General features: G+C 52.2%; 1 protein-coding gene, 1 long non-coding RNA gene and 1 pseudogene across 4 annotated transcripts in view; all 3 read left to right on the top strand.

Moving 5' to 3' along the window:
- The first annotated feature begins 5,393 nt into the window (after positions 1-5,393).
- Positions 5,394-13,408, top strand: LOC108507366. 3 transcript variants are annotated; one of them, XR_001878105.1, is made up of 4 exons: positions 5,394-5,600; positions 5,701-5,782; positions 7,189-7,406; positions 11,376-13,408. It is a non-coding gene; the product is annotated as an uncharacterized LOC108507366 (long non-coding RNA). The 3 variants fall into 3 exon arrangements; XR_001878103.1 differs by having other exon boundaries at positions 5,394-5,782; XR_001878104.1 differs by lacking the exon at positions 11,376-13,408 and adding an exon at positions 7,675-7,894 and having other exon boundaries at positions 5,394-5,782.
- Positions 13,409-15,504: 2,096 nt separating this feature from the next.
- LOC108507400 (glutamine synthetase) overlaps positions 15,505-21,838 on the top strand; it is a 23,768-nt gene continuing 17,434 nt past the window's right edge. The window contains exon 1 of the mRNA XM_017835334.1: positions 15,505-15,530. The gene's annotated coding sequence lies outside the window, so the exon portion shown is untranslated. The remainder of the gene's footprint in view (positions 15,531-21,838) is intronic.
- LOC108507367 lies at positions 17,695-18,832 on the top strand (annotated as a pseudogene).

Below are 21,838 nucleotides of genomic sequence, written 5' to 3'. Positions count from 1 at the left end.
CAGCCAGGTGCTTCTGGCTCCGTGAGACTGGCACTTACAGGATGACAAGAGGTGGGAATGGGACAGCTGAAGGCACTGTCAGGCATCCTCACACTTGTGAATGCTCAAAAGCATCTGCTCCTTGGCAGAACACCCTGTTCTTAGTGCTGTGGGTGCTGGATCCCTTGGAAAAGCGGTTGGGAACAATGGATGGGTTGTGGTGCAGATGGCTGGAGGGAAGATGGACATGGAAAGGAGTGTCTGACAAAGGCTGGAGGAGATGCTGCACAGCAGAAAACTGAGTTATCCCTCTCCAAGAGACTTTTCTGGCAGAGCTGCTGCAAGCTGCAGGCTTTGGGTTAATTCTGGTGAGTTGTGCGGGGTGGGGGGGTTGGGTTTGGGACTTTCCTTATCCCCAGCTGCTCGGAATGAATGTCTGTCTTTCACTTTGGAAGAGTTGCACTTAGCCCAGAAAACGAAGTGACACGAAAAAAAATCTTGTTAATTCCTGTCCTAGTTTCAGCTGGGATAGAGTTGATTGTTTTTCTATATCTTTATTTTCTTCTTAACTCCTTTTGCAGACTAGTTCAGCCATTTGAGGGTGGAGAACAGCCCCGATTTTGCCTGTAGGTGGGTACAAGGGTATTTGCAGCTGCTGCAAATGCTGTTTTAGCTCTGCTCATGCTGGAGTTGTCTCAGTTGAAGGGAGGTGGTGTTTGGAGGTGCCCAGCAGCAGGGCTGTGTGGGGCAGGAGCTGTGCCCTGGTGCTCTGAGTCTCTCCAGAAGCAGAGGGGACTGAGCACGTGGGGCAATTCAGAGTTCCTGGCCTCTGCAACCCAGTTCTGATGGATGGCACACAGATACTGTTCCATGTTTCCTGGTCCTGGCATACAAATGCCCCTGTGAATACAGCTGTATCCCTGGGGAGATGTCCTGGTGGAGCAGCTTTTCAGGAGCAGGAAGTGTTTCTGCAACTGTCTTTGAAGCTCTGATAGATCCTGCTGTGACCTCAGAGCTCTCTGCTCTCTCCACCTTCCTTCTGACCTTTATTTCCTGTCCAGGCTGTTGTGTGAGTAAGGACTGAGCTCTGCAGGGCTTGTGTGTCAGTCCAAGCTCCATCCTCGTGTCTCAGGCATGCTCTGGTTATCCTTTCCCAGCACCAGAGCCAGGCTCAGCCTCAAAAACAAGGGCAGATCAGCTCCTTGGAGGTTCAGGTGGGTGTAAAACATGGATTGAGAGCAGCTCCACTCAAGGTCACTCAGTGTTGAGGACACACCAGACAGGGCTGTGGCCCTGTGGCTGCTCCAGGCTTTGCCATTCCTGGATATCCTCTGCATTCCCTGCTCCTTCCCAGGTCTCTTCTCTGTTCTTGCCCTCTGTAGTGCAAGAAGGACCATCAGCAGATTGAGGAGAATCCATTTAGCACGTGGAGAGCACACTGAAGATAAGGAGGTCAGTCCAGCTGGAAGGATAACCTCTCAGAAAGCAGCCAAACCATCTGTGTGGGTGGATTTTGGCCTGCTGGACCTGCCAGGGGAGTTTGAGGAGAAGGACAAAGCTGAACGACTGGATGCAGTGAAACCAGCTTCCTTTTCTTGCAAAACACTTGCACAAGGGGCAAAGGTGTCTCACCCTTTGAGGTGAGTCCTTGTGCTGCTTCTCCTCCTCAGCAGGGCCTGTGCTCAGGAAAGGGGGAAAGCATCAGTGTTAGAGCACAGCTCCACCTCTGCCTGGGTGAGAGGCAGCCCAGCAGGGAGGGTTGGTGTCTCTCCTTCTGCAGGTCCTGTGAATGAAAGTTCTATGTGGCAAGAAAGTGAGAAAGATCAACTCCCAGACTGGTTTGGGTTGGAAAGGACCTTAAAGCTCATCCAGTCCCACCCCCTGCCATGGGCAGGGACACCTTCCACTAGCCCAGGTTGCTCCAAGCTCCGTCCAACCTGGCCTTGGACACTTCCAGGGATGGGGCAGCCACAGCTTCTCTGGGCAACCTGTGCCAGGGCCTCCCCACCCTCACAGATATTTCTGTGGTAAGTCCTGTAACCAGCCATCCAGTTTGAGTCAGCTAAACCCGTGCTACTTCTTGTTCTGTTATCATAAAACCCAATCCAGAACTCAGAAGACAATTATTATTACTTTTAGTTTTAATATTACTTCTTGCCCTCAGACCAGCATCAATTTGCTGTGCCCAAGCTGTGTTGCCTGATGAGGGTTAACGACACAAAAGTGGTGAAATGTGTATAAAATCCTGGGGGTGAGTCACTAACACTCTGATACAAAGCAATCGGATGATTAAGAGTACAAGTTTCATATTGCCATTTTTTCAACCACATTTGTAAGTAGAAACAAGTGAAAATCCTCAGAAGAAACGTGTCTCATGGCATCTGTTCTTTGTCTTTTAACTGTTGACTCCTGTCAGCTAATGGAAGGTGCTGACAGACTCTGCAATGCCTCTTTTGCCTTTTAACTCTGAAACTCCATTTTCCTGCCTGCTGGGAAGGCTGAGAGCTGCTCTCTCCTGGATTTGTTGGCAGTTCTGTGTCCACTTTCCTCCCTCCTTCCAGATCTGTTTGACTTCCGAGCTGGGGAAGGGAGCACTGGTGTGCTGGGAGAGGAAAGGCAGGGCTGTGTGTGCAGGTGATGTTTGTTCCCCTGAGCTGCACACGAGGCCTCTTTGGAAATGTCACTGGTTGGTTGCTTGTGCAACAAAGCCTGGGTAGCAACAGCAAAGCATCTGGTCCAGTAGGTCACAGCCAGTTCCCAGTTTGTTCCCCTCCCAATGAGCACTGTGGGCTGTTTAATCTCTGCTGAACAATCCCATAATTGCAGAGGGATTTTTGCAGGCGGGTTCCTTGAAGAGCGGCCAAAGGGAGTTTGTTTTCCATCTCACCCATCCCAACAGGACAACACTCAAGGGCTTTGGCTGAGGACCAGAGTGTGGGGGGATGCAGGAAGCACCCCTGCAACTAACAGGGTCCTGCTTGGGGGGTTTGAAGACCCCAGACCTCCAATCCACCTTGATCAGTGCTTTATCTAAGCAGAGGGACTTGCACTTGCAGGTGTTTGTGGCCTGCCTCTGCCTGGGGGGGTCACTGCACCTTCTGGATGCCACAGGAATTTTGGACCATGACCCCATGGCCTGTTGCAGGAGCTGCTTGTCCTGATCTTTCAGTTCAACCTGTGTGTGGGAGGTTTGATGTTCCCAGAGCTATCCTGCTGTCTGGAGGGCCCCAAACAAGAGGACCCCAGATCTCTGTCTTTCCAGTGAAGATCAGGAGTTCCTTCTGAAAAGCCAATAATTGCAATAAGTCAAACACACAGTTTAGGTCAACCCTGACTTGCTGCAACAAAACAATTATTGCTGCCTTTTTGTGATGCACCCTGGAGATTGGGAGAGCTCTGGGTTGATGGGGAGCCTTAGGGAGGCGGAGTTTCCCGTTTTTCAGTCAGTTACACCACATTCCAAGTGGAAGAATGAGGCAATGGGTGCTTCCCAGGAGCCTGGAGGAAGGTGATCTTTGGTGCTGGAGTGTGTCCTTGGGGCTGCAATGGATATAAATACTGACTGGCACCTACCACCTCTGTTTCTGAAAAGCTCTTTAGCAGTAAAGAGGCTTAGATTGTCACCCAACACCGAGGGAAACAGGCTCTGAGGAGCAGAGTGACACAGTCCTGTTCCTCAGTGTCCTTGCTCCAACAGTGCAGCCCAAAGGAATGGGAATGCTGCAGCAGCCAGGTTTGCAAGGAATGAAGGGCTCAGTGACTACACAGTTATTCTGGGTTTCTCTTCCAGCCCAACCAGCTGGACTGAGCCCTGGACAAAGGAGCTCGGCCTCATTTCCACCCTGGTTTCACAAAGGAATTGCAAACCTGACATGCTGCTGCTTAGGAAAGAGATTTTGTCAGTGCTCCCCTCTGCCCCATTCCCTTTGTGTCAGCTCCCACTGGGAGTTGCCACAGTTGTCCTCTCTGTGGGTTTCTGCCCCACCAAAACTGGGGTGGAATGTTTTGTATCCCAGAGCCTGCTTTTCATTCCCTGTTCTTCAGAGCCTGCCTGAATTCCAGGCTCTCTGACAGCACCTCAGGTCCTGCTTCCCTCTCCTTTCAGGCTTGTGGAACTTTATTCCATGCCACTCCTTTCACTCGGCCTTCAGCCAGACTTGACCTACTTGTTTCTGTGGAGTTGTCTGAAAGCAGCAGGAGAGGGAGGGGATGGCCCTGAGGAGTCCTGGCTCTCCATTACAGCAATGGACAACTGGAGAAGCAGATCGAGGCTCTGCTCTGCAGGTGAGCTCTGTTTCACAGGTGCCTGTTATGTGATAACCTTGTATACACATTTTATTGGCTTATCTGTGGTGTACTGATGGTTATCAAACAGGGCAACAGCCCAGCTCTTGATTGTTCCCAGCTCAGGAAGCCACGGTGAGTTTGCAAAAATGCTCCTGGGCTCCACTGAGAGGATCTGAGCAAGTGGAGGATCTGCAGAGGTGCTTCTGCTCCCACCAGACTTCTCCAGCACAACACCAAGGCTGTGCCCTTGGGCTGAAGTTATGGAATCACAGAATCCCAGACTGGTTTGGGTTGGAAGGGACCTTAAAGCTCATCCAGTTCCACCCCCTGCCATGGGCAGGGACACCTTCCACCAGCCCAGGTTGCTCCAAGCCCTGTCCAGCCTGGCCTTGGACACTTCCAGGGATGGGGCAGCCACAGCTTCTCTGGGCAACCTGTGCCAGGGCCTCCCCACCCTCACAGGGAAGGATTTCTTCCCAATATCTGATCTAAATCTACCTCCAGGCTGGGGGGGGCAGAGGGGAAACACCAACAGCTTTGTGGGAGACCTCAGGGCACCCTCAGCTGTGACAGGGGTCCTGTACCCCCTGTACAGCCATCACAGGGGTCCCTCAGCAGCATGGCCAGTCCCACCCTGCTCTGCCCTCCCAAAACGGGCTGCAATCACTCCAAATTCTAAATTTTTGTGACTCATTTGTCAAAGAACTTATTGCTCATGACTAGTCACGGTTTGGAAACAGCTGCTGTGTTTTGGGCTCTGACAGTAACTCACGAGTTTTGGCTTTTCTGCCCTGTGTAGTATTAAGTATTATTTTTATTCCAAAGATGGAGCATCTCTCACAACCCTGAGTAAGTTGTTTTGAGTTATTCTGCTGCTCTTACCCCGGTAATTTCTCTCCTTTGACTCTGTGTGAAAAGCTGCTCCCCCTGGAACAAAGGAGTCACGTTGGCTTTACTCATCAAAAATTGCATATGTATAAAATCTGAGTGTTGTCCTGAGCCTGAAATCCCTCCCCACGTAGGACTTGTACCACACACTGGAACCCATTGCCTGCAGCCTGGCAACCGCCTCCGTTGCCATGGGAACGGCTCCACTATCCTTCCATGGAGAACCTCAAGAATTCCCATTTTCGGAGCTTTTAGAACACCTCCAGTCCTGGCTTGTTTCATTCACTCACTCACTCCCATCCGTGAGATCTTCCCCTCCCAGTTTAGAGTTACTCAGCACTTCTGGGACTCCTGAGGAGTTGGCTGAAGGGAAGTCACACAGCACTTGGAGGCACAGCTTTATCTGGGATGCTGGTGCTGCCCTTGGGTTTATTTCCTGTGCAGATGTATCATGTAATTAGCATTGAATGTGTGTTAGATTTGTACTTCACAGAGAACTATAAACTGTCTGACTTCTGCACACTTTTCTGCACTTGCAAAGGGCAGAAGTGTCCGAGAAACCTCCGACCTCAAGTGTTAAACCCCCGAGTGATGTAACCTGGGCTGGGGGAGAAGCAGCTTCCTGGTGGTGAGTTTGCTGTGGGATGGGGTGTGATGGGGTGTCACACCTGCCCTTGGATCCCACTCCCCAGCATGTGCAACCCCATTCCCTGTTGGAGAGCAAGCCCGGTGGTCCTGGTGTTTGTGCAGGAGCTGTGGAGGATCATGAGGGTCGCTGGGTTTGCCCCTCCCCTGGGCACTTTTTTTGCACCCAGTTGGCACAGCTCTGTTAAGCACAGGTAGATTTTCTCCTGACAGTTATTTATTGAGAGCTTATTGTTTCACTTATGGGAAGATTGCACTGGAATAACATGAATTTTGAGCAAGATGGTCTTAGAAACACGTTCCTGGGGGTATTTTCTTTGCTTGGTTTATACAAATGTCTAAACAAGGCTGGGTTTTGCTTTTATCCAGCTAGAAATTCCAGGCACAGGTCCATGGGGGAAGGAAGGGAGAGGCTGAGGGGATCTCAGGGTGGTGAGGCCCTGGCACAGATTTCCCAGAGAAGCTGTGACTGCCCCTGGATCCCTGGAAGTGTCCAAGGCCAGGTTGGACGGGGCTTGGAGCAACCTGGGCTAGTGGAAGGTGTCCCTGCCCATGGCAGGGGGTGGGTCTGGATGAGCTTTAAGGCCTTTTCCAACCCACACCATTCCATGATTCCGTGATCTGATGGCACAACCAGATCTCTGTTATCCAAATCCTGCACCTCTAAACAGAAAGAGCTGGAAGGGCCAGGAGAGGAGCCCCGGTGTGGAAAGACTGGATGATGTGGCATCAGGTTTCCTGCACATCAGGTGTCAGTCAAAGCCTCACCACGGGGGAAACAGCAGCTGAAGATTTAGGTGAGGAATAACAATAACGAGGAAAACAAAACAAGAGTGTGAGAAAACCGAGGAGGAGAAAAAAAAATTCTTAGCTGCAAAATACTCAGTAACACTCCCAGTCAGCATCGGCTCGGTGCATCCCAAAATCCTGAGACACTGGGAAGAGACAGCTCGGAGAATCCCGAATCATTGACTGGGGTTTTGATTTATTCTTTGCAGGCAGACAGTGCTCTCTCCCTCTCTCTCCCTGTCTCCCTGTCTCCCTCCCTCCCCTCCCTCTCCGGTGTGCGGGCACAGCAGCCACCTCTCCCCCTCCACTAACCAAAGCGGGGAGGGGGGGCTGCTCCTGCAATAAAAGTGTGGGAAGCTGATGGCTGCGGAGTAATGCAGACAAAGCACGAGGGAGAGGGACCCAGAGGGACGGAGCCCCCGGAGATGTGACCCACCCCGCGGGAGGACCCGTCCGTAGCCTCCGAGCCGTGTTTGTGCTGCCTCACGGCGATAGACAGCGGGCTCGGATCCCCCCGGGCATTTCTCCGGCGCTAATTCACTCCGCACAAAGCCCAGCCTGCCGGGCTGCTCTCCAGCAGCAACCTTTGCATCCCTCCAGCTCCCCCCGAGCCGCAGGAGCTGCTCCCCCCCGGCTGCTCCCGAGCCAATGTCACCTGTACCCAATGAAGCAGACCCCGAGGTGCCACGCATGGATCCCAGGATTCTTATTTTCCTTCTCTACGTGGTGATCCTTCACGAGCTGGTGAGTGGCTGTATGGAGTACCAGAAGCAGATGGCCAAGCCAAAGAAGCAGGCGGGTCCAGTTTGGTCCTCGAGGTGAGTTGATGCCTATTCTGGTCCCAAAGGTGCACAGCCCAGGGGTGTTCTGGGGGGAAACGATGTCTTTTGTGTGTGTGTGTCAGTCCTTATAGATGTGTGTGTGTCTGTCTCCTCTGCTGGGTGAGGATTAAGGTCTGTTAATCCTTTGAGCCTGTATTGTCTGAGCATCCTGTGCATTTGACACACTTGCAGATAAACATGCCTGTAACTGGTTTTTTTTTCCTGTGGAAATGGGCTGTAACTCAGCATATTTGCTGTGACTCAGGTTCCCAATCAGCTTACCTGGAAGAGAAAAATGTGGGCAGCAGAGGAGCTACACTTCATGCATGATATTCATCAATGAGGCACAAACCTCCAGAGACTCCTGCAATCAGAGTATTTCATGTTAAATCACTACTGTGCATGTCACTATCTCTCCGTCTCCTCCCACTCTCTGGGCTGTGCCCACTACACCAATCCCTTGTTTTCTGCCCAACAACAAAAATGAGCTGGAGAAATAAGGACATAAACAAAAAATGCTGCATGTCCTTAAAATTCAGCTCTGCTTCTGTTCACATCCCGCTCACATTTAACGGGGTAGTAGTTGGCTCAGCAGTGTTGGGGTCCTGTAATGAAAGATATCCTGACAGCTTCCATCAGCTGTGTGTTTACAGACTTGCACCCCAGGACCCAAAATTCACCTCCTGCCAGATTTCAGGCCATGGCACACCGACACCTCGTAGCCTTGGACCTGAAAAGATGCCAGTGACCCAGTTTGCTCCAGGTCTGATGGCTGCAGCTCGAGTGAGCTCACAGCTCACTCCTCATCCTAATCCTCTGGCAGACTTCATTCCCAGCAGCAATTCCTGTGCCTGGTGCTGCACAAACACCCCCCAAAGGTGTCTCCATAGACAAGACCCCCCAGGGAAAGCAGCAGAGTGAGGAAGCTCCCGGGGCTGATGGAAATCAGTAGCCAGCAGCTCCCAGCCTCTTCATCTGCAGTTCAGGGATACATTCCCTGGCTGGATTTCCAGACCAGCAAAGCTGAGCTGCACCTTGTACAAGTGAAATGATTAGCACTGGGAACACTGCCATGGGTGGAGACAGTGCAGAAATAGCTTGAAAGAGAAGGGGCTGGCTGGCTTCTGATTGAGGTCAGAGGCAGATTTCGTCACTGTCTTCAAGGCAGAGTGCAGGGAGGACTTGGGACAACTTGCACTGAGCTCTGGGGCACCCTGATGCAAAACAGAAAACCTAATGGACTCATTTGATTTGCTAGAAGCCACCAAAAAAACTTGCATCAAGCAGCCAGGAAAATGTGATAGGACTGGGTTTTTTTTTTTTTTTTTAGGGAACCTAAGGGAATTAGATATCCCACCAAACCCAAAAATCTCACCCAGCCTCATTTGGGAAGGTGAGACCAAGCCAGATGAGTTGCGCAGAGCCCCAGACCCTGGAGGCAGCCCAGCCCTCTCCATCTGAGCTGTCCCTGCTCCTGCTGCTCCTCTGGCTGACCTCAGCCAGCCTGGGAAAGCAAAGCCACCAGGTCTGTCCATGTCACATGAATCCTTCACATGTTGCTCCATAAACAGGTGAAGCTCTGTGACCCAGAGAACTGGAAAATTACAGGATGAACTGGGATTCTTTCAGTGGAATTAAGATTGTCCTGTGTGGACACCCTGGTTCTGGTGTAGCCTGGGCTCACACCCCCCCACTGAGTTAATAATGCTGAGGTTTCTTGATTGATGAGCCCACAAGGCCAGGTTTCCAGTGCTTGGAGAGCACAGCTGGAGCCAGATGTTCACCCTTTAGTATAGTCTTGGGCTTGGAAAGTGCTCAGAAATGGTTGCCACATCTGTAGCCTGGCTGTCCACAGAGTCCAAGCCTTGGCTCAGCAGTGGGATAAAGGTTCCTGATGCCTCACATCAGGTCAGGAGCAGCACAGCACAAACCCAGCACCTGCACCAGGGTGAGAGCAGGGACCTGGGACACCCATCCTGGCTCAGCTCAGCCCTGGTGGCAGTGGGTGCCACCTCCAGCCGGGAGGGCACTGGTGTGATCTGTGACCTGAGGGGTATTTTAGGAAGGATTTACAGGCATTGCCAAGGCAGCCACTCAAAACCTTCCTGTAAGAGCTTAACCCTGAGGCAGCAGCAAGGCAGAGCTCCTTGGATGAGATGCAAGTGAGGGCACAGCTTCCCAGCACAGCCTGGAGCTGGGCCAGTGCTGTAGAGGTGAAGCTCCATCTCCTGCCACAGGGCCTGAGCTGCCACCTCTCCGGCCTGTTAGAAGTAATTAACGTGAAAACCAATTAGGAAATTAAGTTATAAAGCAGCGGGCTAATTAGGACATGAGAGTGCTCTCTCTTGGCTGCAGCCTCAGCCCAGGCAGATCCTTTTGTGGCTGTTGGATAGTAACAGGCTCTGTTGTGAGGCAGCTTTTTCTCACATTCACAGCTTTTCCACAGCTCCCTCTTCCTCCGCTCCTGGAGTGGCTGGCGGCTCCCCCGCCCCTGCCTCCATTCATCAGCCTCCTCTGGCAGCCCAAGGCACTTCTGCTCCCTGCTCTCCCTTCCTCCAGTGCTTAGATCACAGAATCACAGACTGGTTTGGGTTGGAAGGGACCTTAAAGCTCATCCAGTCCCACCCCCTGCCATGGGCAGGGACACCTTCCACCAGCCCAGGGTGCTCCAAGCCCTGTCCAACCTGGCCTTGGACACTTCCAGGGATGGAGCAGCCACAGCTTCTCTGGGGAACCTGTGCCAGGGCCTCCCCACCCTCACAAGGAAGAATTTCTACCCAATATCCCATCTAACCCTGCCCTCTGACAGTGGGAAGCCATTCCCTCTTGTCCTGTCATTTCACTGCCTTATCCCAAGGGGCTCTCAGGTCTCCCTGGAGCTTTCTCCTCTCCAGGCTGAACACCTCCAGCTCTCCTAGAGCAGAGGGGCTCCAGCCCTCAGAGTACCCTCTGGCCCCCTCTGGACAATGTTTATTGACAAAGTCACTGGGAATCACAGGAGGAAGGTCTCTGAGCAGGATCTGGAAAGAGGAGAGATCTCCTATCACCAAACCCAGAGATCACCAAGGCACAGCCCTTTCTGCAGGGGTGGGGACAGGACTCCATACAAATGTCACTCCGAGTTCCTCCAGAACTGTTGTGCCCCACCTCACCCCCAGCACTGGCAGCACAACCTGCATGTTTGCTGTGCCAGTCTGCAGTCTTTGCAAATCCAGATATGAAAATGGGGAGTGAAGGTGTCAGCCAGGAGGGCTGAAGGAAAGAAGAGCTTGGGACACAGTGCCTGGAGAGAGGAGAAATGTCCAGGACAAGTGGGCTGGAGTGTTCAGTCACCCCAGAAGAGCCCTGGGTGAACACAGCCCTGCTGGTCCTGCAGCCCAGCCAGCTCCATGAGACTGTCCTGGGCATCTCTGCACGGCTGTGGTTGGTTCATGGCGTGGTTGGTTCATGGAGTGGTTGGTTCACATCCAGGATAACCCCCCTGAGAGAACATGGACTGAAACAAGGGTGGCAAAATCCCAAAGAAAAGCCAGGACTGCACGTTGTTTGCTTTAGGGGGTTTAAGGAAAACTTCTCAAAGGTATCTGAAGTTTTGGAGGGGTTTGTTTTCAGTGACCCACCTGGAGAGAGGGGACAGACCTTGGGGCTCTCATGGGCTGTCTGGGGGGTTCTGAGCTCACATCTGTGCACTTGAAGTTCAGCAGCTCTTCCCAAGACCTCCAGTAGCTGGGACAGGGAAGGTTCCTGCCACCACTTCAGGTGCACAGGGGAGGCTCAGCCCTGGGGCTGCAGCTCAGGCACCTTGAGCATCAGGATCTGCAGCAGGATCCAGCACTGGCCCTTCTCTTAGCTCCAGTGGTGGTGAACCAAAACTCCCTGTCCTTTCAGGAGCCTCCCCTGGACGCAGCAGCTCTGCCCCAGCTCTGTCCCACCCCAGTAACGATGTCTCACTTTGTTCCTCCACAGCAATGCCACCAGATCCAGCCCCTCCAGCTTCTCCAGGCCCCTGGTCCACTCTGTGCGCCGGGAGAGGTACAGGGACTGGAGGAAACCGGGAAGGATCATCCGGAAGGCGTGAGGAGGGATCTGTTGGGAGCGTGGGGAGAGATGGCTGAGCCGGAGGAGCCACCCCTCAGGGTCTGCACCACCTCACCAGCCCACACAGGAGCATCCCCCAGGCACTGCAACCTGCAGCTTTCCTCACTGAGAACACACCACTGAGGAGGAATGAGCCCCTTCCTCCTGGGAATTCGTCCCTGCAGGGCGAGGAGCTGCACTGGAGACACCTCAGCCAGCAGCAGGATCACTCCAAGTGGCACCTTTGCCACCCAACACAGTGAAGTGACTTCTCTGCTTCCCAAAGGGTTGAGTGGATGGAGAGCAGATTTCCTGGGGGGAAGAGTGAAATTTGCTCCTGCAGGGGCAGCCCTGGGAAGCCTCCAAATGGTTTCAGGCTCCTCTTCTCCTGCTCCAGGACTGCATGGCCAGTAAGCCTCAGCTCCCAAACTGACTGGAAAATCTCTGGTGTCCAGTCTGTCACTGCTCCCAGGAGAACTCACCTCTACTGGGACACACAAAGCTCATGGCACTTTGGGAATGCTGGCTCTCCATTAGGTCTCATGCACTGAGAATCCCTAATTTTTTTTCTGCTTTCCTTCATGCTTGTTAAATGAGTTACTCTGGGCTGGAAGGGGGAAAACACCCTGAACCAGTGACTCAGAGTTATGCCACCAAATGCAATTTACTGCAATGACCTTGTAATTAGCTTTCCTTGGAGCATTCCCAGCAGTTGAGCCAAATAAATGTAAGAGCCACTTTCTGAGCAGATAGATGGGGAAGGAATACGGTATTGCTCTTTTTGAGCCTGCAGTTTAGGCATAAAATTAAATTTTAGAGGCAAAAGTCTGCTGTTGCATCCTGCACCTCACATAGGCAGGATGGGAATCTTGGAGCACTGGAGGGATTCTGACTCTGGGCTCTCACAGCAGCTGTCCATGGCAAAACTGCTCCTTATTTGCTGAACATAATGTTTGGCTCAAACACAGCCTGTTTTTTTCGTTGCCAACCATTTATAAACCTGACTCAGGCTCACAGACACATTATCCAGGAGCAGATAGGGAAGGGAGTCGGGATAGATTATGCATCATTATCCAGAAGTAGCCACCAGATACATTTGCACATTTGTCTGCTGCTCAGTTGTTTGCAAATTGTTCCTGTTGGTTGACACTGTGTTTGTTCAGTCACCCAGGGCTGGAGTCACCTGAGCTCAGCACCCAGACCCAGGTGCTGCAAAGAGGGGAATGGGAGGGGGTGTGAAGTGACTCCTCTGAAGTTAAACCTCACAAGGAAGCTGCCTGAACTGTGCTCTTGAAGTTCCCAATCCTCTATCCCAAGTAGGATAAGAAACTCAGATGTAAACCTCTACTTTCACATGGGGGAGATGAAGTTTCTGCCTTGAAGTTGATGCCTCGTGTTCAGATGTGTTTGAAAAAGGAGCAAGAAGTGGCAGTTAATGTTTTGTGCACATTTCAAAGCATAAACTCCCTGCAAAGTTGTGCCTCAGCCCTGTGACACTGTGACACTGTGGCTGTCCCTGAGGCCTCCACGATCCTCCTGATCCCTGCAGGTACAGCCACAGGTGACAGCAACAGAGGGAGAAGGAAAGAACAGGAAGGCAGGAGGAAGAACATTCAGAAAGTGTTTCTGGGGGCTGGGGGACTTTGCTGCCCTGGAGTTGAGTGTGAGGGCGGACGCGTAGCTGGATATTCTCCCTGCTCTTCTGCCAGAGCCTGTGTGAGTTTGCTGGGAGCACTTGCTGTGGAAAAAGGGTTTAAATTAATTAATCCAGTGGGACAGGAGGGGACTGGCCTCACTGACATGCTGGGCTCCTCTGTCCTCAGTGGGACAGACCTGAGCAGGGACAGATGGACCTGACTGGGCAGGAAGGGTGAAGGGCCAGGACTGCCGTGCTCTGCTGGTCACATGCTGGGTTTATCCCTGTAAATATCATCATGTTTCCTTCCAATAAACTCTTTTCCACACGTGGTGGTCAGGTTGTCTCTGTCCTCATTCAGCCCTTGCATCTCTGCTGCTTTTGCTTTTCCCGTTCTGGGAGCCAGCGAAGGCACCGGCTGGAAGCTGCTGCTGGGAGGGCTGATCCAGCACTGCTGGAAGCATCTTCCACGCTGAATTTATGGCACAAATGTTTGTTCTCTCATCCTTTATGCAGAGGAACCCTTGATTGCAAACCAGAGTCTTATTTTCAGGTGGTTGTGGGTTTGCTCTGGTTTTTTTGCAAATGTTCAGGGTGCTCTGAGCTCTGTCGGAGAAGGTCCTGCCCAAGGAAAACACCTCTGAATGGGAGCTGGTGGTGGCAGAGGGCTTGGGATCCACCAGGCTTCAGTGGTGTGGCCCCCAAGAGTCCAGACCCTGCAGAGGCTCACTTTCACTGTGGTGTTTGCACAATGGTCTGGGCTGACTGAGGGCCCAGGGTGAGGAGGGCACAGCCAAGGGTGGCCCATGTGCTGGGGTAACTCCAGCCCCTGGGGTTTGGGTCTCATTCCGTGCACTTTCACCCCTCAGCACCCTTTGTCACACATTTATTCCCCTTGCAGGGGAGGTGGGTGACTTCCTCCCCAGGAAGGGCTGTGCTGTGACATCACAAGGAATGGCTCCAGACAGGGATTCCCAAGAAGACACCCCACGTGTGCTGTAACCACACAGAACCAGCACAGCCGCTGCACTGAGCTGGGCTATTTATTACAGAAGAAGACAAACGCCCCCAGAAGCCTAAAAAAGGACATGAAGCAGCACTTTCTGGGCGCCCTGTGCAGCCCCTTGCCCCAGTGCAGCTTCCCCTAAAGCCCCCCATGGCAGGGAGTCACCTCGTGTGGCTTCAGGTGCTGCCATCCCAGGGCAGGAGGCTGTGGGGGCTGGTGGCTCTGCTCAAAATAGTCTCTGTGGGCTGCACACAGACTAAAAACCACACTTTGCTTAGAAACTTCCTTTTTAGCTCGAAATTCAGTTTGCAGCCCTTCCACAGAGAGCCAGTGAAAGCCCCTGTCCCCCCGGAGCTGGCTGCCCACAGGAGCACCCAGGGGGGCTTGGAAGCATCAAGTTTTGACCATCCATGGATTAACTTTCCTTCAGGGACTGTTTCCATCAGGTCCCAAAGAGTTCATTGGGATGCAACATTGGGATTTCACCCTCTGGGTTTTTAATCTCAGCTATGGATGTGTCCTGCCTTACAAAGTAAAGGCGGTGGCAGTTTCGAGGTTGGGCTTGGACCAGAACACTTCTGCACCAACACACCAGAGATCATCTGAACATCTCAGTGAAGCCCTCTGGGGGTTTCCTTTTGCCTGGGAAAGAAGCAGGAAGGCAGTTCCAGAAATTCCCATTTTCTGACCTGCAGAATGATGCTTGTTTGGACTGTTTGCTGTGACTTGGGGACACCCCTCCCCATCCGCAGCTTATGATCCCACCAATCTGCAGCTTTTACTGAGCCTAAAGAGTAAATGGCACCCAAACCTGCTGGATTGAAATGAAACCCATGACCTTGTGGATTCTTGTCACCCTGTTGCCACCACAGTGGGTCTGTTTTGAGGTTACAGCTACTCAGGTCTGCAGGACTTGGAAACCCCCAGCTCACCCCACCCAGCCCTGCACTGTGGTCACCACCCCTGCTGGTGTTCCAGTGGTTTGGGAAGTGATGTCACCCCAGCCCTGCTGAGCTCTGCACCCCTCGATGCTTCCTGCTGGGGCTGGACCCTGCTCACTGTGCTGGGTGGGGTCACACAACCACTTCCCCTGCACCCTTGCAGGGTCTGTGCTCCACTCCCCAGCACCTCCTGACCTTCCCCTGGGGAGAGCAACCCCGGAATCTCCTGCTTTTGGAGGATTTTGAGCAAAAAGTCCAGCTGTTCTCATGAATCAGCTGCTGCTTTTGCTGCCTGCAGTTCTCTGAGCTGCTGGAGTTTCACTGCCGAGCTCTCCTTTCCACCATCCAGCCAGGGGGTCACTGGAGGCTCCTCCTGCCCATCAGCTCTTCCCTGGGGAGTCTGAAGGAGCTCCAGTGCTTCTGCTGCTCTGCCACCGGCCTGGCCCTCGTGGGAGGACGGGGTAAGTCTCACCCGTGGCTGCGTGTGAGGCTTTATTCGTGTTATATTGTAACAGGAACCAGCTTCTAAAGGTAAAGCTCTCCATGGGCGTGACCCCATGAAATGCTGTTGGGGTTTGTAAGGGCTGAGACAGGTGAGGGGGTTTTATACATGAAGGGCTCAGAGCTGCAGGGCTGGATGTGGGTCCTGATTCCTCCCTTTTACATCCAGATTAGCTCTAATTATGGAATCACAGCATCACAGGCTGGGCTGGCTTGGAAGGGACCTTAAACCCCGTCTTGTTCCAAGTCCCTGCCATGGACAGGGACACCTTCCACCAGCCCAGGTTGCTCCAAACCCCCTCCAACCTGGCCTTGGACACTTCCAGGGATGAGGCATTTCTCCTGCTGTTCTCCAGGTAAGTTTGTGGCTAATGGTTTGTGTGATTTGCCTTCAGGTTACATAAAAATTAACTTTCTTTCCCCCCTTGCTTTGCCTTGTTAAGTTAAAGCACATTTCAAATTTTGGAATAATCCTTAGGTGTTTTCTTCTTACCTCTCAAAATTCCTCCTCTCACTCACAGTACAGATCCTCTGTCTCCTTCATTACGAAATTATTACATTTATTAAAACTCGTTTCCTACAGAGTGGGCATTGAATCCAGACTGTGGCTACTGGGGAGGAAGGAAGGTCCTTTGGCCTGGGAAAGAAGCAGGAAGGCAGTTTCAGAAATTCCCATTTTCTGACCTGCAGAATGATGCTTGTTTGGACTGTTTGCTGTGACTTGGGGACACCCCTCCCCATCCACAGCTTATGATCCCATCAATCTGCAGCTTTTACTGAGCCTAAAGAGTAAACAGCACCCAAAACTGCTGGATTGAAATGAAACCCATGACCTTGTGGATTCTTGTCACCCTGAGCTGGTTGTTGCCACCACAGTGGGTCTGTTTTGGGCAGAAAAGAAAGGATCCCCTTGTTGCCAGCGTGGCTGCTCTCTGGAATGGGGTGGGATTTCTGCAGCTCTGTGGGTGATGGTGCCATAAGGCAGCAACAAAACATTATCCAAAAGGCTTTAATTCAGAAAGGTTCACTTTTTAGGAAAAATAGTGAAAGACAGAGGAAAGCAAACATGTAATGTGTGCCTTAGCCCCCTCTGTGTTAGAAGCCACTGTCCTTTGCTGATGTTTTAGCAAATAATAATCAGCCTTCCCTGACTTCCTGACTTTGACTCCCAGATTTACCAAAATGGGGGTTAAAGGCTGGATTAAGGAATTGACACCCTGTTTCAGCCAGGCTTGGGCAAGCCCTGGTGAGGACAAACTGGTTCTCAACACCTCCTGAGCTGTTCAAGCCCCGTTCCTTCCTCAGCCCCCCCCGGAGCACACAGGGAGGGGCAGTTTCAGTGCTGACTGAAGATGCCTCTGTCTAAAAACACATCAGCTGTGACAATGCCTTCAGGCCTGTTTCCTCCCTGGGATCTGTCCCTCATCCCTTGGGATGTGGTGCAGAGCTGTGGCTGCAGCAGGACAGGCTGAGAGCATCATTCCATGGAGCTGGTACCCCAAAGTGCCCTGAGCATTTTGGGGAGGTGCTGGGGTGGGACGTGGTCATACCCCAAAGGCAAAGTGAGCAGTGACTGGCACAGGGGCCAGAGTGTAAATCCAAGTGCCTGAATGTAATCACAGGGGTCTGATTTCAGGGTCATCCCCAGGTGGATGTGAGGCTGCCAAAAGGCCAGGGAGATGTTTTACTGCTGGAAAGTCTGGCAGCAGGAGAAGGGAGCAGGTCAGTCAGGCACTGGCTGAGTGTGCTGTAACCATAAGCTGGAATCATGGAGTGTGGGGATTGCTGGGGTCTCACCAGGCATTTGAAATGCAGAGACTTTTGGAGCCAAGCAGCAACAGCACCATCTGTGTCATCTTCCTCCATCAGCAGTTAGTGGTGGGGAACATTTAAGCTGCTCCCACTGTTCCCGTGTAGCCCTTTCTCCTCCCTTTGTGGCACAGTTGGAGGATGTCAAGCTGAGTGTGACAGTTTGGAATCTGATTCTCACAGGGTTGTATATTTGTGTGTGAGAAGCAAGACTTTGGCTCCTTGAACCTGTGGAGGCCAGGATCAGTGATCATTGGAAAACCAAAGCAAGACTTTGGGCCTTTGAAGCTGCCAGGATAATACGTGGAGGCCAGGATGAATCGTGATCGACTTTTGGCCACAGATCTTCAGGATCAGGGATCGTTGGAAAACCTCCCTCTGCTGCTTCAGCCCCTGTTGCCTCTGACCCAGCTCAGCCTAAAGCTGATGAGCTCAGGGGCTTCTTTCTTCCACCCCACCCCTTGCAGGTCAGCACAGAGGGTTCTCCTGAGTCCTCTCTCACCTTCATGAACCCCAGTGTGGACTGAGTGTCCAGGGGCTGCACCCACTGTCCCTGCCCTGGGACCCTTCTCCTGCTGAGCGGCTTCTGGATCAAGCAGTGGGATTCAGGCACGGTCCTGCAGTTCAGCCTGGTCCTGGGAAGTGTCCTGATCATCCCCATTGCTCCACTCAGGCTTTCCTACCTCAGCCTTGGCAACCAGTGGCCATTTGGGAAGTTCCTCTGCCAGTTCAAGTTTTCCTGCACTGTAGCATCTATTTCCTGATGTTCCTCTGCATCCACCAGTGCTTTGGTGTTGTGTGGTACAAGAGCAAGTCCCTCTGCAAGAAATCTGGAAAACCTGTGCTTGTTCATCTGGCTCATCCTCTTTGTCCCAGGGTTGCCTTTCTTCTTCCTCCTCAAGACTTCAGTCCCAGGCTCAACAAAATGCCTGGATATTCATGTATTTTCTTCTTCCACACCATAGTTCTTCTTTTGCTCTCTTTCCTCCTGTCCTTTGCCATTTCCCTGATTTGTGGAGCTCTGTTGGGAGCTGCCACTGCTGCAGCAGCAGGGAAAGCTCCAGAGGCAGCAGAGGAAGAGCAGGTCTCTGCAGATGATTGCAGTGTCTCTTGTGGTTTTTGCCACCTGCTTTGGCTCCCTGCACATCTGCAGGACCACTGGCATCCTTGTGAAGTCCTGTGGCATGTCTTGGCACCTCTTGCACAGAGGAGCAGTTGCCTCCAACATCAGCTCATGGCAAACACCTGCCTGGATCCCCTGATTTATGTGTTTGCCAATGTTTGCCAATGCCAAGGGAACCTTTCTGACTCATTTTGCAAATGCTGGGCACCAAGTGAGTGTGAAAGGTCCAGGAACCACCCAAGACATTCCTGGAAGATCCCACGGGGTGACTACTGGAAATCCAGACCCTGAACTTCCTCCTCCTGTTCTGTCCCAGGTTCCCAGAACTAAAGTAGCAGCACTACAGGAGTTCCAGGATTTCTTTTTGTTCCTCCAGTGCTATCAAGGGCTGTTCCCTTGGGCAGGGACTCCCTGGGCTGTAAGGAAGCTCCAGCTGGGCACCAGTCCTGCCACTGCTGGTGGCTGGATCTCCCAAATGTGAGTTTTTTTACAGTGGCCAGACCTTGTTGGGTGCAAGGGGGAAGAAGAATTTACAACCACAGTCCTAAACCATGAGAAAGTTCAGTGAAAATTGCCATGAATCTCGTGCCCAGGAGTATTTTGTGCTTTTTCTTTTCCGTCAGGAGCAGGGTCTGTGCAGGTCTGAGTCCAGCACCCCAAAACACAGGGGACAATAACCCATGTGCAGGCACCTGGTTGTCCCTCAGCCACCCAGAAGTCAGCAGCTCGTGTTGTAGTGATCCAAACTGTGGGAAAGATGAGAATGAAATGAGTACTAGGGCAGGAGTCAGAGAGAGGAGATGCTCCTCTAGATAAGGCAACAGTTTGGAAGTTCAGGGTTTATTTTCAGGCCTCACTGTAAACTTATTCTCTGAACATGACACAGGATCCACGTTTCACTTCCCCACCCCTCAAATCGGTCTGAGTTGTCCTTCCCCTTTCTGTCTTGTCTCTTCCAATGGAAAACCTACAGTTAACGAAGTCACTGTGACCTGCTTTTTGTACCAGCAAAGCCAGGGTTTCTGGAAAACGCTGCAGGAAGTGCTGCTGTGAGAGAATGAGAGGAGGAGAGTCCTCATCTCCCAGGAGGAGCTGGGCAGTAAATCGGGATTTTCAACAGGGTTTTTGTTCCCAGTGCTCCACTGAGGTTTGGGTTTGGGTCTCGTGGCTGTTGGCTCTGCCCCCGTGGCCACCTCTGGCCACCTCTGCAGACACAGCCTTTGCTGGCAGTGCCCTCAGGGGGGTGAGGGGGGTGCCCACCTGTGAGGAGGGTGCAGTGACCTCCCCCAGCACCAAAGCAGGGGCTGGGAGGTGCAGAAAGGTGTCTTGCAGGGGTCTGCTCTAATGTAACCCAACAAATAACCTGTTTGTCTTGGAAACCAGCGTCAAGGGCAGGGTAGAAGTGACTGAGAGACTCATTTTCTGACTTGGTTTCTCTGTAGTGATTAATTCCTCGATTAATCCCCACCTGCCTCACCAGGGCTGCTCTGAGGCTTCACTGAATTTGTGTCTGTCACACACCTGGCAAGCTCAGAGCAAAGGTGTTGTTCCCTGCTGTTAGAACACTCCTGTTGGATAAATCCTGTTGCCAGAGCCAGGCAGGCTCCAGAGCCCTGCCTAAGGCACGTGGGTGACAGAAAACAGCACCTTGGCTTCGGGCTCTTTCCCAGAGGAGGAAATACTTTTGTGTTTGTGATTTGATGCACAAATAAAGGGATGTTTGTAGATGCCTGTGGAAAAGGAGACTGTCCCTGTCCCCTCACAGCATTTGCCACAGTGCCCAACAAACAGATGAAGCTTCATATTTGAACATGCAGCTGAGCAAGGGATGGGGAAGGGCTGAATCAGGATAATCCCTTTTTATTCCACCAGGGAGCATAACTCTAATGATTTTGATGCAAAACGCTTCTGCAGGTCAACATTCACCTTTTTATTCTTGAGTAACTGTCCACTAGTGATTCCCTCTGGACAGCCAGCTGTGAAACAAACCCAGAGTTGTCTGGGCAAGTACAGGGATGGCAAATAACCAGGAATTTAAATGTATCTGCAGTCCTGCAAATGGCTGTAGCTACATTTGAACCCCAAAACCTGCCCTGAGCACCCACACAAATCTTATTGTCTCTCCTCAGTTTGAGCAGTTACTCAGTATTTAGTAACTCCAGTAAAGTCATTCAATTCCATGTTTGATTTAAAGGAACTTTTGGGAATATGGTTCCTATTCACTTCCTATGAGGAAAAAAAAACCCTACGAGGTTTTAAGCTTGTAATATTTTAAGGTGATTTTCTTAGGCCTTTGTGAGGTGAATTTCTGAGCTTGTAAAGGGCATGACCATACCACTCCTTGGTTAATAACCAGTAACTACTCCTGGGTTAATCCAGATTATCACTGCTGTTAAGGCTTCACGAACAGCTCCTACCCAGAGGCTGGAGAGCCACAGCTCAGTGTTTCAGCAAAAAGTCACACTTTGGGTGCAAACACTTCGTTCTGCAGATTCCCTGGTTCCCCCCACGGGAAGAAACCCTTCCTCCCCCGGGAAACATCACCCAATTTGCATATTAATCGAGCCGGACGATGAGAGACTGGGAGGTTCCTCATGATGTCAGAGCCCTGCTATTTCCAGTGGTCACCCGCGGTGGGCAGGAGCAGGGAAGTGGTGGATTCTTCTCCGTTCCTGGAGGTTTTTAAGATGAGACTGGGTGTGGCATCAGTGCCATGGGCTGGGAACCACAGCGATGTTGGATCAAGGGTTGGACTGGATGATCTCGGAGGTCCTTTCAAACCCGGCTGATTCTCTGATTCTGTGATTCTATGATTCCATGATTCTATGATTCCACGACTCCCGGTGCTGCTGCTGCTGCTGCTGCAGGGTTGGGAAAGCCCTTGGCAGGGCTGAGGGTTTGTTCCAGCGTTTCTTTGGGATCCCAGCAGTGCCAGCCTGGCGTGTGGGTGCTGGCAGAGCCTCCTGCCCGGCAGGAACCGCGGCCACTCGCCCGCATTTTCGGGTGGTGACTGGCAAAGGTGCTTCCTGCCTGTGAGCTGCCAAAGCCTCAGCAGGGCATGGACGAGCTGTGGAGCTGGGAAGGCACCTCAGGGGGTGTCAGACCCCTGCTCGAGCAGGGTCAGATGTCCTCCCCATGCCCACGTGGCTTTTGAGCATCTCCAAGGATGGAGCATCACCTCAGCCCACCGGCAACACTTTGTCTAGGGCAGCCCAAGGTGCCTCTTCACAGGGCCCCCCAGTTGGCTCCATGTGCATGTTTAGGATGTCACTGGTGGTCTGGGGGTAAAAGGGGATTTTTGGGGAAAAAAATGGGGCGTTTGGGGGAAAAAAATGG

This window comes from Lepidothrix coronata, unplaced genomic scaffold (assembly GCF_001604755.1).
Source record: "Lepidothrix coronata isolate B3197 unplaced genomic scaffold, Lepidothrix_coronata-1.0 Scaffold254, whole genome shotgun sequence".
Taxonomy (NCBI): domain Eukaryota; kingdom Metazoa; phylum Chordata; class Aves; order Passeriformes; family Pipridae; genus Lepidothrix; species Lepidothrix coronata.
Note: the sequence above shows the minus strand (reverse complement) of the source record. Positions and strands in the feature narration are given on the sequence as shown.